This window comes from Trichechus manatus, unplaced genomic scaffold (assembly GCF_000243295.1).
Source record: "Trichechus manatus latirostris isolate Lorelei unplaced genomic scaffold, TriManLat1.0 scaffold00025, whole genome shotgun sequence".
Taxonomy (NCBI): domain Eukaryota; kingdom Metazoa; phylum Chordata; class Mammalia; order Sirenia; family Trichechidae; genus Trichechus; species Trichechus manatus.
The window spans coordinates 17339640-17355724 of NW_004443961.1; positions in this window are offsets into that span (position 1 = coordinate 17339640).

The window sequence follows — 16085 nt, forward strand, 5'->3', positions numbered from 1 at the left end:
GATTTGTTTTCCCTGACTTTGGTGTAGAATTATTAAAAGTTTGGGGCCATAGTAAATTGAAAGGCATTGTACAGTGCTGCAGCCTCTTTGCAACCCATCATCATGTCCCTAAAGTAAAGGGACATGAAGACTGTCTTCTCAATGGCATGTGTAGATATCAGCAGCGTAGGACTCGTTGAATACAAAAACAATTTTTGACAAATTTCTGCCCCTCACCTAATGTGCAGTTTGTTGAAAGAAATAAGTTCTCATTATCATCTTTCCCTCCCTTTCATTCATATTTGCATATTCTTGGGTGCACTCACCATCTTACATGTTCTGTGTTTCTCTCCTTCATTGTAAAGAAATTGGGGGATGAAGTAGACGTGCTAGGATTAGAGGGACCCAGTGCTCCATGTGGAATTTCCAGGTATCTCTGGGAATCATTTAGGTTTTTACTTATAAACAGCAGGTTATCAAGCTAGAGTTTGGAGCCTGTGTACATCAGCTCAGGACACAGCTGACTGCAGTGTTTTCTTAGATCACATGCTTGGCTAGTTTGAAGACATTCTGAAAAACGTAGGTGCCCCAGGCAATGGAACCCCTCCCTATTCCTATCATCTACCTTTAGTTTAAAACCAAACCAAACCCATTGCCATTGAATTAATTCCAACTCATAGCGACCCTATAGGACAGAGTAGAACTGCCCCATAGGGTTTCCAAAGGGCAACTGGTAAATTTGAACTGCCAGTCTTTTGGTTAGCAGCTGTCTTAGTTATCTAGTGCTACTATAACAGAAATACCATAAGTGGATGGCTTTAACAAAGAGAAATTTATTCTCTCAGTCTAGGAGGCTAGAAGTCCAAATTCAGGGTGCTAACTCCAGGGGAAGGCTTTCTCTTTCTGTCAGCTCTGGGAGAAGGTCCTTATGGTCAGTCTTCCCTGGTCGAGGAGCTTCTCAGTGCAGGGACTCAAGGTCCAAAGGACACACTATTCTCCTGGCTCTTGTTTCATGGTGGTATGAGGTCCCCCTGTCTCTCTGCTTACTTCTCTCTTTTATATCTCGAAAGAGATTGGTTTAAAACACAATCTAATCTTTTAGTTTGATTCCTGCCTCATTAACATAACTGCTGATAATCCCATCTCATCAACATCATAGAAATAGGATTTATAACACATAGGAAAATTACTTCAGATGACAAGATGGTGGACAATCAACACAATACTGGGAATCATGGCCTAGCCAAAAGGATACACATATTTTTGGGAGACACAATTCAATCCATGACAGCAGACAAGCTCTTAACCACTGCGCCACTAGGGCTCTACCTTCAGTTTAGTTCTCCTGTATTCCCCTTTCATGAGGGCAAATCTGAGGCATGAACAGATAGTATATTGGCCAAGTCTTTACAATTCAAAAGGTAAGAATAAAAGGAAGTCCTTGGCTCAGAACTCCAGTCCCTGAGACAGAGATCCATCATTATAACAACGACATAGGCATCTGAAGTTTGTACCAGATAATGGTTTAGTCCCCCTTTACCAAAAACAGATAGCCCAATTCTTAGGCACTGTGAGCACAGTGCTCCTCAGAAGTCCTACCTGTTGGCAGCCTGGCACCACTTCGGCAATTGCACGGTGCCCCGAGTCCTGTGACATCTATGTGGGAGTGATTTATAGTCACACTTCTGCTGCCACTTGCCCCAGCCCATAAAACCAAAGAGAGAGAGTGACAGACTGATAACCATGTTTGCTTTCATTAGCAGTATCACCTTTCACTGCTCTGTGCAAATCAATTTGGGGTGTTAAAGGAGTAGAGCGTGATCCAGGAGAGAGAAAGAGGAGTACAGGCAAAGCAGGCGAGGTTAAACTACTCCCTAAACCCAGCTGCTCACGGCAGATACTGAGCCCTAGTTTCCACATACCTTTCTTTATTCATTAATGTTTTGCTTTTTCCTTTCCCTAAAGATGACTTTCAGTTACTCAGGTTTTCTTGAACTGGATTCTCCTAATTAGTGCCAGAAGGCTCCATTTCTCTGAATATTTTGCACAGGCAATTGTTTTTTCCTTCTAATCTGGATCTGAGGGTGTCAGGTTCTCAGCTCTTGGGCATTTCAAGGCTTATCCATGATCATTCTGTCTTCTTCAAATCATGTTGATTCCAAGAGAGTCTGGGGATCCCCAAGAACTCTTTCTGTGAACTGTGGCCCAGAGATTGCTGGGAGTTGGGGAGGGTGTAGGACTAGGCAGACTGAGAGAATCTCTGAGAATTCAGACCACCAGAGTCTAACACTGAAATCAAGATCCTCAATTCATGGAATAAAGCCTAAAGATAAATAAGTTCCTGGGGCCTCCCTACTTTACACTACACGTTGAAACATCCATAACCCCTAAGTGAGACATTCTTTGTCAGAAGCTATTATAGGATGAGATTTGAGCTGGTCATTCTTTGTCTCTTTGCTAGAAGAAATGGTGATGGGATGGAATTGCAGAAGTTACCATGCTTTTCATGTTGACTACAGAACTTTCACCCAGGCATGAGGACATTCTAGGCTAAATGGAAATAATCCCTTTATACTTACTAAGAAAGGCAATTTAGGTTACATACAAGGCATTTAAATAGATTCCATAGCCAAGGGCCAATTTCTTTTTCCATCTCACTTTGCTATGCCTACTTGTAGGTGATAGTTAAGGACCAAAAATAAATCTGTCCCACTGTAAACAGGACGAGTTAATCTACCCCGCCCCTCCCAGAATATATATCAATTAACTTGGGGGTGGGGTGGGGGAGAATTAAAACTTAGTTTTGATCAACTTCATTTAACAAATTTAAGCAAATCAAATACCCCTCTCATTTACCTCTAAACTTTGATCTGGTTTTAGTTGATGTGAAAAAAGGAGCAGCAATTTCATTCTCCAAAATGGTGCATTTTCCATGTGCATATTCTTCAGAGCGAAGTGCACAAATGTGTTTTCTTAAGCTTTCCTTGCTAAAAATAACAACAAGAAAATTGACCTTTTCCTTTTAAATGAGATTGAAGAATTTTCTCCATCCTGGGTCAGGGCTGTGTTCTCATAACTGTCTATACTATCTTTCCAATCATTATATGACAAGCATTATTTTATAAATCAAGAGCTTGTACTCAAGCTGGACACATTGAATGGTAATTTGTTTTAATATCCAAAACTAAAAATAATTTTGCAGTGGGCAAAACCCCAGATGTGTTTTGTCAGCCTCTTTTTCACTTAATGTCTAAAGCTTTATGTATTTAAGGAAAATTTTATCCATATGTTTCTCATTTATTTACACTTAACTCATCAGTGTGTTTAGTATGAGTTATTTGATGTCCAAGAAGCCTTTTTAACCATTTTATGTGTCTCTGTAATGGGAAATCATTTTGTGCCAAAAAATAAAACTCTGCAAAGCCTATCAGCATCATTGTCAACAAATATTTCCCTTTAAAAAATCTGAACAAGAAATTTCTGAGTACATTATAGCCTAAGCAACATAAAACATTACATCTATTCTCTACAGACAGTCTTGTGTGCTCAGGGGGCCTTGCAGTTAAATATAGCCTTGTATAAAGAGAGCAGTTGACGTCAGAGTCTTCATAAGGATATATGTCAAGTGTTGAGGCTGAGGAAAGTTAATCACTGACTATTCCTATGTAGCTCTTTCCTGAAGTCATTGGTGAGCACACCCCATCAGGTCAGTACCACACATCTTTTCAAATGTGGTCAATGGTTAGAAAAAAACATCTTTTTAGGCATCTAGTCAGTAAATTTTATATCTGGTATTTCACCAAGAGAATATTTCACTAACACCTCACCTGTACCCTTTTAGCCTTCACTACTACAGAACACCAGGAATCTTGTTGCAAATATTTATTTCCTCACATTGATGTAGTGGAGGTTTGTCCACCTGTTACTGAGTGTTCACCCTAACCCATACATCCTGATAAGTCCTATAAATAGGAAGATGGGTAATATGGATTTCCTATAACGCTCAGGCTGATGGAGAAACTGGATAATGTAGAAGATGTTATTAAGGTCTTGCCTGTTATTGCCTTGGCCCATCTGAGTTCATCTGCAGCTCAGCCACATTCAAGTGCAACCTGGAAGTACAGTGAAGATAATGTCCCCAAGGGGCCAGCCTCCATTAATAGGGATGCGGTGCTTCAGCTTGCACACCTTTTTGTGTGAAGATTCTGAGGCATGTTCCACAGATTCTAACAGGGACTTTAGTGAGACTGACATTGCCTATAGCAGCAATCTCCTGTACTCATTAGTGTACCCTTATGGGATTTTTTCATCTTACTTTTCCTCATTTGTACTTCCTAGGATCATCCCCCCAGATAAACCACTTGTACCCAAGTTCTTACCTGAATCATTTCCTTTGGGAGAAACCTAAGCTAAAGAACACAAAACCAGTAGTTACAATGTAGTGATATGTGTTGTAACAAGAATGCATAGAGAGGGGAGGGAAAGAAGCAGAACACAGAGCAGTTGTTTCATTTGGTTGGGATTTGTGAGGAATTTACTTGTTTGTTGCCAGTATCCCCCCCCTCTATAGTATAAACCCTATGAAGGCAGGAGCCCCACTTACTCACTGTTGTATCCTGAGAGCCTAGTACAGGGTCTGGCCTATGATACAAGCTTAATACATAGCTGTTGAATGAATGATCCTTCTCTGACAGAGGGAAAATTGAGGACGAGGGGGTAAAATCACTTGCAAGGTCAGTCAGTCAGTAATGGCAGAGCTGATACTAAATCCCAGGTCTTCTAATGTCTAGTTCATGGCTTTATCCCGGCCAACTCTAAAAGGATAAGAAGGAGTTAGCTAGAAGGTTCTGGGGATTAGTTGTGATATGGTATTACTAAGCCTGAGTTCTGAGCAGGCATGGTATATTCGGGCAAACAGAAATCATTTAGATATGATTGGATTGTGAGGGCAGATGAAAGTTGGCTGGAAAAACAGAGGCAAAGAACAATAAATAGGTCATGCAGGAAGAAATGATAAGACATGCTAAGGCATCTGGGTTCTGATTGACTATTGGTGGTTGAGGGGGGTGGCATTTTGCAAGGATTTTGATTGGAAACAATATCTGATTACATCTTAGAAAGAAATCCCTGGCTGCAGTGAGGAGGATAGATGGAGTTGGGCAAGATTGGAGATAGGAGGATGGACTCCAAATACGTATAGGAAAGAAAAATGTATAGGATTGATGATGAGGTGTGTAAGATGAGGCAGAAGGAAGAGTTCAGGATCTTGGATTGGGCAACTGAGTGGTGCCAATTCTTAAGTAGAGCAGGAAAGAAGGTCAGTATCATGAGAGCTAATAGATCTTGAGGTACCTTTGGGTTATCCAGGTGAAGATGTCTAGGTTCTAGAGCAAGAGATCTTGACTGGAATTGTAGATGTGGAGAGTTATCAGCACATAGGTGGCCCTTTGAAGCCATGGGATTTAATGAAAGAAAAAAAAAGAAGAAACATTTAAATAGTGCTTACTATATGCCTTTGAATTATGGGGTTGGCAAGAAATATGGAATATACCATGGACTGCCAGAAGAACGAACACATTAGTCTTAGAAGAAGTACAGCCAGAATGCTTCTTGGAAAGGAGCATAGTGAGATCTCATCTTACATACTTTGCACGTGTTAACAAGAGGGACCAGTCCCTGGAGAAGGATATCATGCCTGGTAAAGTAGAGGGTCAGCAAAAAAGAAGACCCTCAATGAGATAGGCTTACATAGTGGCTGCAACAATGGGCTGAAACATAGCAATAATTACAAGGATGGCACAGGACCAGGCAGTATTTTGTTCTGTTGTATGTAGGGTCACTATGAGTTGGAACTATCTCGACAGTACCTAACAACAATATGCCAATCACTGTTTTTAAAACCTAAAAAACCAAACCCACTGCTGCTGAATTGATTCCGACTGATGGCAACCCTATAGGGCAGAGTAGAACTGCTCCATAGGGTTTCCAAGGCTGTAATCTTTATGCAAGCAGACTGCCACATCTTCCTTCCTCAGAGTAGCTGGTGGGTTTGAACCACCAAGCTTTTGGTTAGCAGCTGAGCACTTAACCACTACTTATAAATATAAACTCTTCTTAACAACTATATGAAATAGGTACTGTTATTATTCCATTTTGTAGATGAGGAAACTAAGGCACAGAGAAGTTAAATAACTTCTCAAAGTTGTACAACTAGTGAGTGGTGAAGCTGGGATTGCTCCTGACCATAGAAGAAAAGACATAACACCAGAGGATGAAATAGGAATTTGAGATAGATTAAGACTAATAAAGAGTATTGAGAGAGGTAAGCGAAAAATCAGGAAAAATGCCTTGTCTTAGATGATCAAGGAAGAGAGGGCTTTCCTTAGGTCACACATGCCACTTTGAGGTCTAGTAACAGGAAGGCTAAAAGGTACTCATTGGATTTTACATTTAAGAAAGCATCAGTGATAGCAACTTTAATGGAAGGATGGAGGTTGGCCATTCAACTCAAATATGCTTCCAAGACCAGGAGAAACAGCTATGGACAAAGCTCTGTAAACTGAACAACTTAGCAAACTGGAGGAATCTATTCTAGAGAATGAGTTTGACCTCACAAGTTTGTGCTATAGGTAATACGTGAAGAAATTTAAAATGAGTCAACCTTTCTGAAGGCTACAGTTACCTACTCGGGCATCAGAATGTACATGCCTTAGGTAGCAATGGTGCTAAGAAAGAAGGAAGAGAAAACTTGAATGAAAAACAGGAACATATGAAAATAAGAAAAAAAAGTAAAACACGAAAATTAAAGAACATTCCCCTAATAACGATTGCTCTTCAAATTATTATTTCTAAGAGTCAAATGCTTTGCCTTTGATATTCTAGTGTATGAAGAAATAAATGTTACATCAGACTCTGGAGCGTGAAACATCAAGGGAAATAAAAGGAAGATTTCATGTTAAATCTCTTGCTGATGGATACTGGCAGCCTACAAAAAACATGTGGGAGAAAGTCCTCAGGCTTAGAGTACAAGTGGAATGACTTTTGCACATGCAGGAAAAAGCATGTCCAAAGACAGTGGTGAAGGGTGCAGGGAGTGTGGGAGTTAGAAATTGGAATAGGCAGGCCTAATAAGGTGGAGACAATTCCTTCCTCGGTCGTGTTTTAAAGTAAGTCAAGAGCATTTGGATATGAATTGCTGTGGTTGATTTTCTCCGTAAGGGACTTTTGCTTGTACCTACAGTGAATTCATTAGTTGCTGATGATAATTGAGTCAATTGGGGGTGTTTGCCTGGAGGGGACTCTTACTTTCATTCTGACCTGCCAGGTATTAAAAAAAAAAAATGCAGCTTCAAGTTGGTCAGCTGAAATTGGTTTATGAATTGCTGGAAATCCCTAGACAGATTTCCATCAGTTCGAAACATCACAGACAATCCTGTATTTGCAGTGGGCTTTGAGATATTCGTGAAATCCTATTGAACATCTTTTTTGCATTAATTTAGTGATATTTCTCACTGACGTCAAGATGATGAAAAATAACACTAAACCTTACTTGGCTGACTGTGGAGCACTTGGAACCCCACCAGACAGGCTGCAGGCAATTTCTGGAAGGCAGGCAGGAAAGCAGGCAGGGGGACCTGATGTGCCTCAGAAACTACCTCAGAGATGAGCGCTAGAGAAGAGCGAACTTACAATTATGGGAAGAAAGTTCAAAAAATATTTAACTGCTGCCAGCAGTTTCTGAAAATATATATAAAAAAAAATGAAAATCATGCACCAAAGGGAGGAGTAAGGCACACTTTAAACGAGAAAAGTCAGCATTTTATTTATCAGCACTTTTACAATGTTTACTATGTTCCAGGAACTTTTCTAATGACTTTATCAATATTAGCTCATTTAATAGTCTTGACAGCCTTTACAAAGCGGCTACTGTGATCATCCTCATTTTAGATAGTGATGGTGTGGCACAGACAGGTTAATTAAGTAGCTTTCTTGTGGTCACACAGCTAGTACTGAGCTGGGATTTAAACCTAGGGAGTCTGGCTTCAGAGACCATGCTCTTAATCATCATGCCATGCTCCCTCTTATAGAGGAAAGCAAAAGAAATAGTATTTCCTTTCAGGAGTCTAAACCTATTATCTCTAGTGGTAACTCCAACCGACTTTTCCACATTGTAGCTTCACCTTAATTCTGGTTTTGCTACTTTGTGCCTCCTAAAATCTGTCTTGGAAGAAGTACAGAAAGAATACTTATTAGAAGCAAAGATGGCAAGACTTGATCTCACATACTTTGGAGATGTTATCAGGAGGGACTAGTCCCTGGAGAAAGACATCGTGCTTGGTAGAGTAGAGGGTCAGTGAAAAAGAGGAAGACCCTCAACGAGATGGATTGACACAGTGGCTACAACACTGGGCTCAAGCATAATAATAATTGTGAGGATAGCTCAGGGCCAGGCAGTGTTTCATTCTGTTGTACATAGGGTTGCTATGAGTTGGAACCGACTCAATGGCACCTAACAACAACAGCAAAACAAACAAACAAACAAACATTCTTTGGCACTCTGGAGCTAGACATTTACCATGTCATACCAACACAGAGGAATTGGTATTGTTACAAAATGGTGTGGCATTAGTTTCCCTCTCTGTGCGGTCAAGATCTTGGCTTAGCACATGCTGAAAGATTAATAGGAATAATTTCCACTGCATAAATTGTGAACACAGACCTTTATGACTACATTGTTCTGACAGATTATTTTCAGAGAATAACTTGTCTCAAGAAATGGTAAGAAGCCGCAAGTAGGGGGAAAAATGTGTTAACAGCTACCTACCACACAGGATTTTTCTCTTGAACAAAATCCTTACTGTTAGAATAGTTACATTGATTATTTGGAAAATATTTGTATTTCTGACATGAAGGCTCTTGGCTACTGAGTTTTTGTTTCACACAAATATCTGTCCATAAGATTGACATGTTGCTTGGAAATGAGATTCTCCTCGCTGTGTTATCATGAAGTCTCCTTCCCCATCAATTCTTTTCAGCCAACAATAGTTCCCCTGGGAAGCATATGACTCATTAAGGAGGGGGCTTGTACTTTACGTATAGATATCTTCTCTAATGGCCAAAAAATAGGTCATTTTTATTAAAATGCCCTATCTCTAGTCCAGACTTCTCTCCTTAGACTCTGGTATCCAACTGTCTTCTCAACATCTCCACTTGGACTTCTAATGGACATGTCAAATCTAACATATCTGACATCTGATCATCCTCCTACTGCAGCCTTCCCCATATTCATTGAAGGAAATTCATTCCCTCAAATTGCTCAAGCCTAAAACTTCAGAAACATCTTTACTTCTCTCTTTTTCTCACACCCTCCATCTAATCCAGCAAAGAACCCTGTTGGCTCCACCTTCATAATATATCCAGAATCCATCTGCTTCTTACCACAAACTCATGCTTTTGAAACACCACCTCTCCTACTTGAATTGCTGCAATAATCCCCTAATGGTCTCTATCCACCACCTGCCTATCAGTTTGTCATACTGTAGTGGCTTACGTGTTGCTATGATACTAGAAGCTATGCCACCAATATTTCAAATACCAGCGGGTCACCCCTGGTAGACAGGTTTTGGAAACCAAATATCAGATATGTGTTTAAAATCTAGGATATATAAAGAACTCTTACAAGTTAACAACAAAAAGACAAAACAATTTAAAAAATGGGCAACGGACTTGAATAGACATTTCATAAAAAAGGATATACAAATGGCCAACAAGCGCATAAAAAGATGCTCAATGTCATTAGTCATTAGGGAAATGCAAATCAAAAACCACAGTGAGAAATCAGTTCACACCCACTGGGATGGCTATGGTAAACAAAAAAAGGATAATAAATAGTTTATCTTAATTAGTAAAGTACATTTGCTTTGAGCATTGTACTCTTTTAAAGAATTATCTTTGTGAGATCACATTGACTATAGCAACTCCAAGATTGGATGGGAAGCCTAGGGGGTAGTGAGTTTAAGATAATGGTGGTAGAATAACTTCGATAAAGGAGGACAAGAACAGTAGTACAACTCTGAAGAATGTAACCAATATCACTGACTTGTACATGTAGAAATTGTTGAAATGGTGTATCTTGGCTGTGTAAACTTTCACCAAAATGAAAAATAAGAAACCCAGAAAACAACAGGTGTTGGTGAGGATATGGAGAAACTGGAACCCTCATCTATTGCTGATGGGATTGTAAAGTGGTAAAGGCACTGTGGAAAAGTTTGACAGTTCCTCAAAAAGTCAAACATAGAATTACCATATGATCTTGCAGTTCCACTCCTAGGTATATGTTTTGTTTTCATATTTGATTATTTAAAACTTTACATTCTTAACATATCCATTTAATATACCCATTTACAACACAGTCCTACAAATAGCACCCATCAGTGCAATTAAATCCATCATGAAGGTGAATTTATCTAAACCCAAACTAAACTTCTGTAGAAGCATCTGGCGGGTAAGACCGGATCCCTAGCACTTCTTGGCTCTCCTATGTTGTCTTTCTATTCTGAGAGTCAACAAGGATCACTTGCCTTTTTATTAACATTAAAAAGAGTTGCTGCTGCTATTAAGACATGGAAAAGGTGGGCAAAAATTCTGGTACACTCAGTGATTCTTATTAAAGAGTAGATTTGCTGTGAAGGGATTCCAGTCTTGCCAAGGAGACGTGCCCTGGAAACAGAGGACCCAGTGTGAAATCTATTTTGATTTAAGATGCTGAGCACTAAACAGCCCTTGAAGCTCTGAGTATCCAAGGACAGAGGTCTAATGTTTTCCACCTTGTTTGAATGTTCAGTTTAGGCAACACATGGCAGCTGAAGTCAGTCCTGTTGTTAGGAACATCCCTAAATGAAAGTGCCCGGTCATTACTCATGAGCTGAGTGGTATGCTTAGAGAAGTGGGCCAGCTTTCAGTGTGAGATCGCCTTTAATGGGGGAGAGGGAGAAAATGTTGGAACCAAGAGGCAGAAAACAAAGATAAACATAGAAACAGCATGGTCTGGTGTTAAAATCACAAAATGCAGATGGGACAATTTTATCCTTCTACACTCAGCAGTTAGGATTAGGTGGGACTTTAAAAAAAAAACTGCAGTGTCATTTGCCCTGTCGCTTTGACACAAAGTGGAGGCAATCGTTCACAAACCTCTGTAAACTCAGATGCTTTCTTCAAAATTGTAGTTGATTGGCAAGTACCACTATTCCCAAGCCGTCTAGAATCCCTGTATTTCTTAACTGAGAACAAATAATGCAAGGCACGTCACTCCACTTTTACCAGTGCCTTAATTTGTGAATTAATGGTATTTTAATATAATAAACTTGTTTGTAATATATGAGAGACACTAGAGAGAAGTTGAGAACTTGGACTCTGGAGCCAGACTGCCTGGGTTCACATCACAGCCCCACCACATACTGGCTTGGTGACTTTGAGCAAGTTAACTTACCCTACAATTTCTTTATCTGTAAAGTGGGAACAATAACTGTACCTACTTTGTTAATTAGTGAGAATTACATGAACTGTTATATTAAATGGGGTTGGGAAAGTAGTGGTAAACATTATTTAGGCTGTTGCTGTTATTCCAATTAATGACTATTGTCATAATGAGGCTCTTATTTTGGGTGTAGGCTAGACCTTATTATTTTTACATAAAAATTAGTTCTTGCCTTTCTGAATATCTTTAATATGAGATTGTTTTCCTTCTTCAGCATGATATGTTACAGATAAGGTGGAGTGTTGCTTCCTATCACTTTAAGTCGCTGATCAGCCCCAGGGGGAGTCAAGGGCGGGCTGCTGCATTGGGAGAATGTGCAGTCAGAGCTTGGCCAGGCGTGGAACTCACCGTGTCCAAGTGAGGAGGTGGGGGCTCACTCTCACTCTTGTCCAATGCTTTGCTCTATGAGTGACAGAGCCAGAGACAGAAGAGATTGATAAGATAATGTAAACCATTATACAGCCTGTTCTTTCATCTGTGAGAGATCAAAAACTTCTATTAGAAAAAAATCTCATGAGCACTAGGAAGAGAAAATTTTTTCCTGGATTCATTAACTCTGTATATTGTTGTTTTCCCCATGTATGTGTTATCTATTGCTATGTAACAAACTACTCCAAAACTTAGCAGCTTAAAACAACAAACTTTTATGAGCTCACACAGTTGCTGAGAGTCAAGAATCCAGGAGCAGCTTAACTAGGTGCTTCTGGATTAGGTTCTCTCTAAGGTTGCAGGCAAGATGTGGGCTGGGACTGCAGTCATCTGAAAGCTTGTCTGAGCTGAAGGATCCCCTTCCAAACCTTGGGCTATTGGCAGGAGGCTTCCTTTCCTCTCCGTGGGGCTGCTCACAACATGGCAGCTGGCTTCCCTCAGAGTGATCTGAGAGGGAGCGCAAGAGGGCCCAAGATGGAGGCCAGAGAGTCTTTTAAAACCTAACCTCAGAAGTGACTTAGCCTCAGTTCTGCTCCATTCGATCGGTCACATACCAACCCTGGTACAATATGGGAGGGGGATACAGGAGTGAGGGAGGACCAGACTCAGGGATCATTGGGGGCCCATCTTGGAGGCTGATACCACAACCATATTTAACTTTTCAAGCAGGAATGGAGATCTCTTTTATGTGAATGAGACTGTAGCCATACAATAGTCTGAATTAAAAATAAAGTTTGACAAAAATAATTTCTAATGTCCATGTGTTCTTTATTGGACACTGTAATTTTGTGTTTATATGCATAACGTTATTGTATGTGTACACACACAAACATGTTAGAAATGCAGAATTTTATGCCTGCCCGGACTAACTGAATCAGATTCTACATTTTGACCAGTTCCCCAGATAATGCATGTTGTTTGTTGGGTGCCCTCAAGTCAATTAGAGCTCATAGTGACCCTATAGTTCAGAGTAGAACTGCCCCATAGGGTTTCCTAGGCTGTAATCTTTACAGGAACAGATTGCCACGTGTTTTCTCCCATGGAGCTGCTGGTGGGTTCAAACTGTTGACCTTTTGGTTAGCAGCTGAGCGCTTAACTATTGCATCACCAGGGTTCCTTAGATATTGCATATGCTCATTAAATTTGAAAAGTCTCAGTATAGAATATATTTTAAACATTTTTAATCATAAAACTTAATATATACTGAAAATTAATAAAGGAATAGAGATTTAAAAATTACTTATTAATTTTTTATGTTACAGCTCTCTACCCTCTTCCCATCCTTTGCTTTTCCTCTCTCCCCCTCTTACTCCCAGCCCCCTTCCTACCCAGACCCTACACAGAAACATAGTCTGGCCCTCCAGAACATGGAAGTCAACCAAACCTTTTTTTTTTTTTTTTTTTCATTTTTTTATTCACAAGAAAATAGGTTGGAGTACTGCAATGATATGTCAAAAAAACATGTTTTAAGATAAAATTTGTTTTTATTGATGGCAGATGGGAATAGACATCCAAAGGATACAGTTGGCGCTAGGAAAAAGAAATAGTTTTGAAAATCATCAACTGGTATTTGCAAAATGTCATCAGGGACTTTCTTTTCCCCTCACTTAAAACAAATACAGACAGTTCTACATAAAGAGAAAGCCTGTGTATAAACTTTAGCCATGTGTTTGAAATGTTTCCATCTTTGTAAGACAGCTTAAAAGACCATGACAGTTGTACAGACAAAAAAAACTCAAACCAATTTGTTTTTGTGGTATTAATGAATTTGTATTGGTTTTGTTGGCATTGGGATTAAAATACCCACCCACTCTTTAATTACAGGGCTAGTCCGGAAAGGGAAAACCTTGAAGTAAAGGCAACTAGGCAGCCTGTATCTTATTAAACAGGCCATTGAAATGTATTTTTCTCTGATTACAAAAGTAATATAAGCTCATTGTAGAACATTAGAGAAGTACCAAAAACTATAAGGAAAATAAAAGTTATCTGAAATGCCATTTAAAATAACTGGTTTTTTAAAAAGATCACTTCTGTTAATATTTTGACCTATTCCTTGTCAGTCTTTTCTATGATATTCCTGATATATGTGATATAGGATATGGATGACATACACACACACACATACACACACGTATACAAAATTAAGATTACACTCAAACAGGCCTTTTTTTTTTTCCAAACAGTTATTTACATCTACATTTCCAGTTGTTCACCATGTTTTATGTCAGAGAAAAACAATGGAGAGCTATCTTAGGGCAAGACATATGTGACTCCTTTGTAATAATGCAAGAGGCAGTTTAGTAAGTTCAAATATTTTCTAGTACTTTCCAAAAAATAGTTTTATGGCCCTAAATTCTATCCCTTAATATGCTCCCCTTTCAATGTTAAGGGACATTCCGAGTGTCCAATGCGAGAAAACACTATTGAGCTCAAGACAGGAAGCAGAACTGTCTTCTTTCTTATGAGTCTTCTTTGGAAAACAAGGGAAACTCTCAATGAGATGAACTCACACACACCAACAATCATGAAGATGGTACAAGACTGAGCATTGTTTCAATCTGTAAAGGATAAGGTTGCCATCAGTTGGAGCTGTTTGGAAGGCAGAGTTCTAATACTTCTTTATATATTCTGGATGCTAGACACTTATCGGATATATGACTTGCAAATATTTTATTTTGTGGGTTGACTTTTGGTTTTCTTGACAATGTTCTCTGAAACACAAAGTTTTTTTGTTGTTGTTATACTTAAGTGAAAGTTTACAATTCAAGTTAGTCTTTCATACAAAAATTTATACGTACATTGATATGTGACCCTAATTGCTCTCCCTATACTGTGACAACACACTCCTCCTTTCCAGTTGGATTTCCCATGTCCATTCACCCAGCTCCTGACCCTCTCTGCCTTCTCATCTCACCTCCGGACAGGAGCTGCCCATTTAGTCTCACATATCTACTTGAGCTAAGAAGCACACTCTTCACAAGTATCATTTTATGTCCCATAGTCCAGTTTAGTCTTTGTCTGAAGAGTTGGCCTCAGGAACTGTTTTAGTTCTGGGTTGACAGAAAGTCCGGGGGCCATGCATTCTGGGGATCCTCCAGTCTCAGTCAGACCATTAGGTCTGATCTTCTTGCTAGAATTTGAGTTCTGCCCCCCCCTTTGTCCTGCTCCATCAGGCACTCTCTGTTGTGTTCCCTGTCAGGGCAGTCATTGGTGGTAGCTGGGTACCATCTAGTTCTTCTGGTCTCAAGCTGATGCAGCCTCTGGTTTATGTGGCCCTTTCTGTCTCTTGGCCTAATACTTTCCTTGTGACTTTGGTGTTCTTCATTCTCCTTTACTCCAGGTAATTGGGATCAATTGATGCATCTTAGATGGCCACTCTCTAGCTTTTAAGACCCCAGACACCACTCACCAAAGTCAAATGCAGAACATTTTCTTAATAAACTTTGTTATACCAATTGACCTAGATGTCCCCTGAAAGCATGGTCCCCAGACCTCCACCCCTGCTACTCTGTCCATTGAAGTGTTTGGTTGTATTTAGGAAACTACTTAGCTTTGGTGAAACACAAAGTTTTTAAAACTGTTGCCTAATCCAAGGTCATGAAAATGTATGCCTATGTTTTATTCTAAGAGCTTCATAGTTTTTGCTCTTACAGTTAGGTCTTTGATCCATTCCAGTTAATTGTTGTAGATGATGTAGGTAGGAATCCAACTTCATTCTTTTGCATGTGGATACCTGTTGTCCCTGCACCATTTGTTGAAAATGTTGTTCTCTTCCCAGTGAATTGACTTGGCACATTTGCCAAGAATCAATTGACCATAAATATAAGGAACTTCGGAATATTTTTTTCCACACTGCTGCCAGTGATTAAACTATCGATTTGATCATATGTTTCTGCTGCTTGAATTTCTCCAGTGGCTTCCATGGGCTATGAGAAAAAGACTAAACTCAGCAGTGTGCAGCGTGTTGGAAAGTTCAGAGGCTCTAGAATCAGTTATGGGTGGCACACAACAACAACTGCTACTTACCAGAAGTGTGTAGCTGGGACAAATTACTCAATCGCAACTGTGAACATTACAGCAGTAGGGCACCTTGCCTGACTTGCTCACCATCAAAAGTCCAGCACTATCATAGAGCCTGACA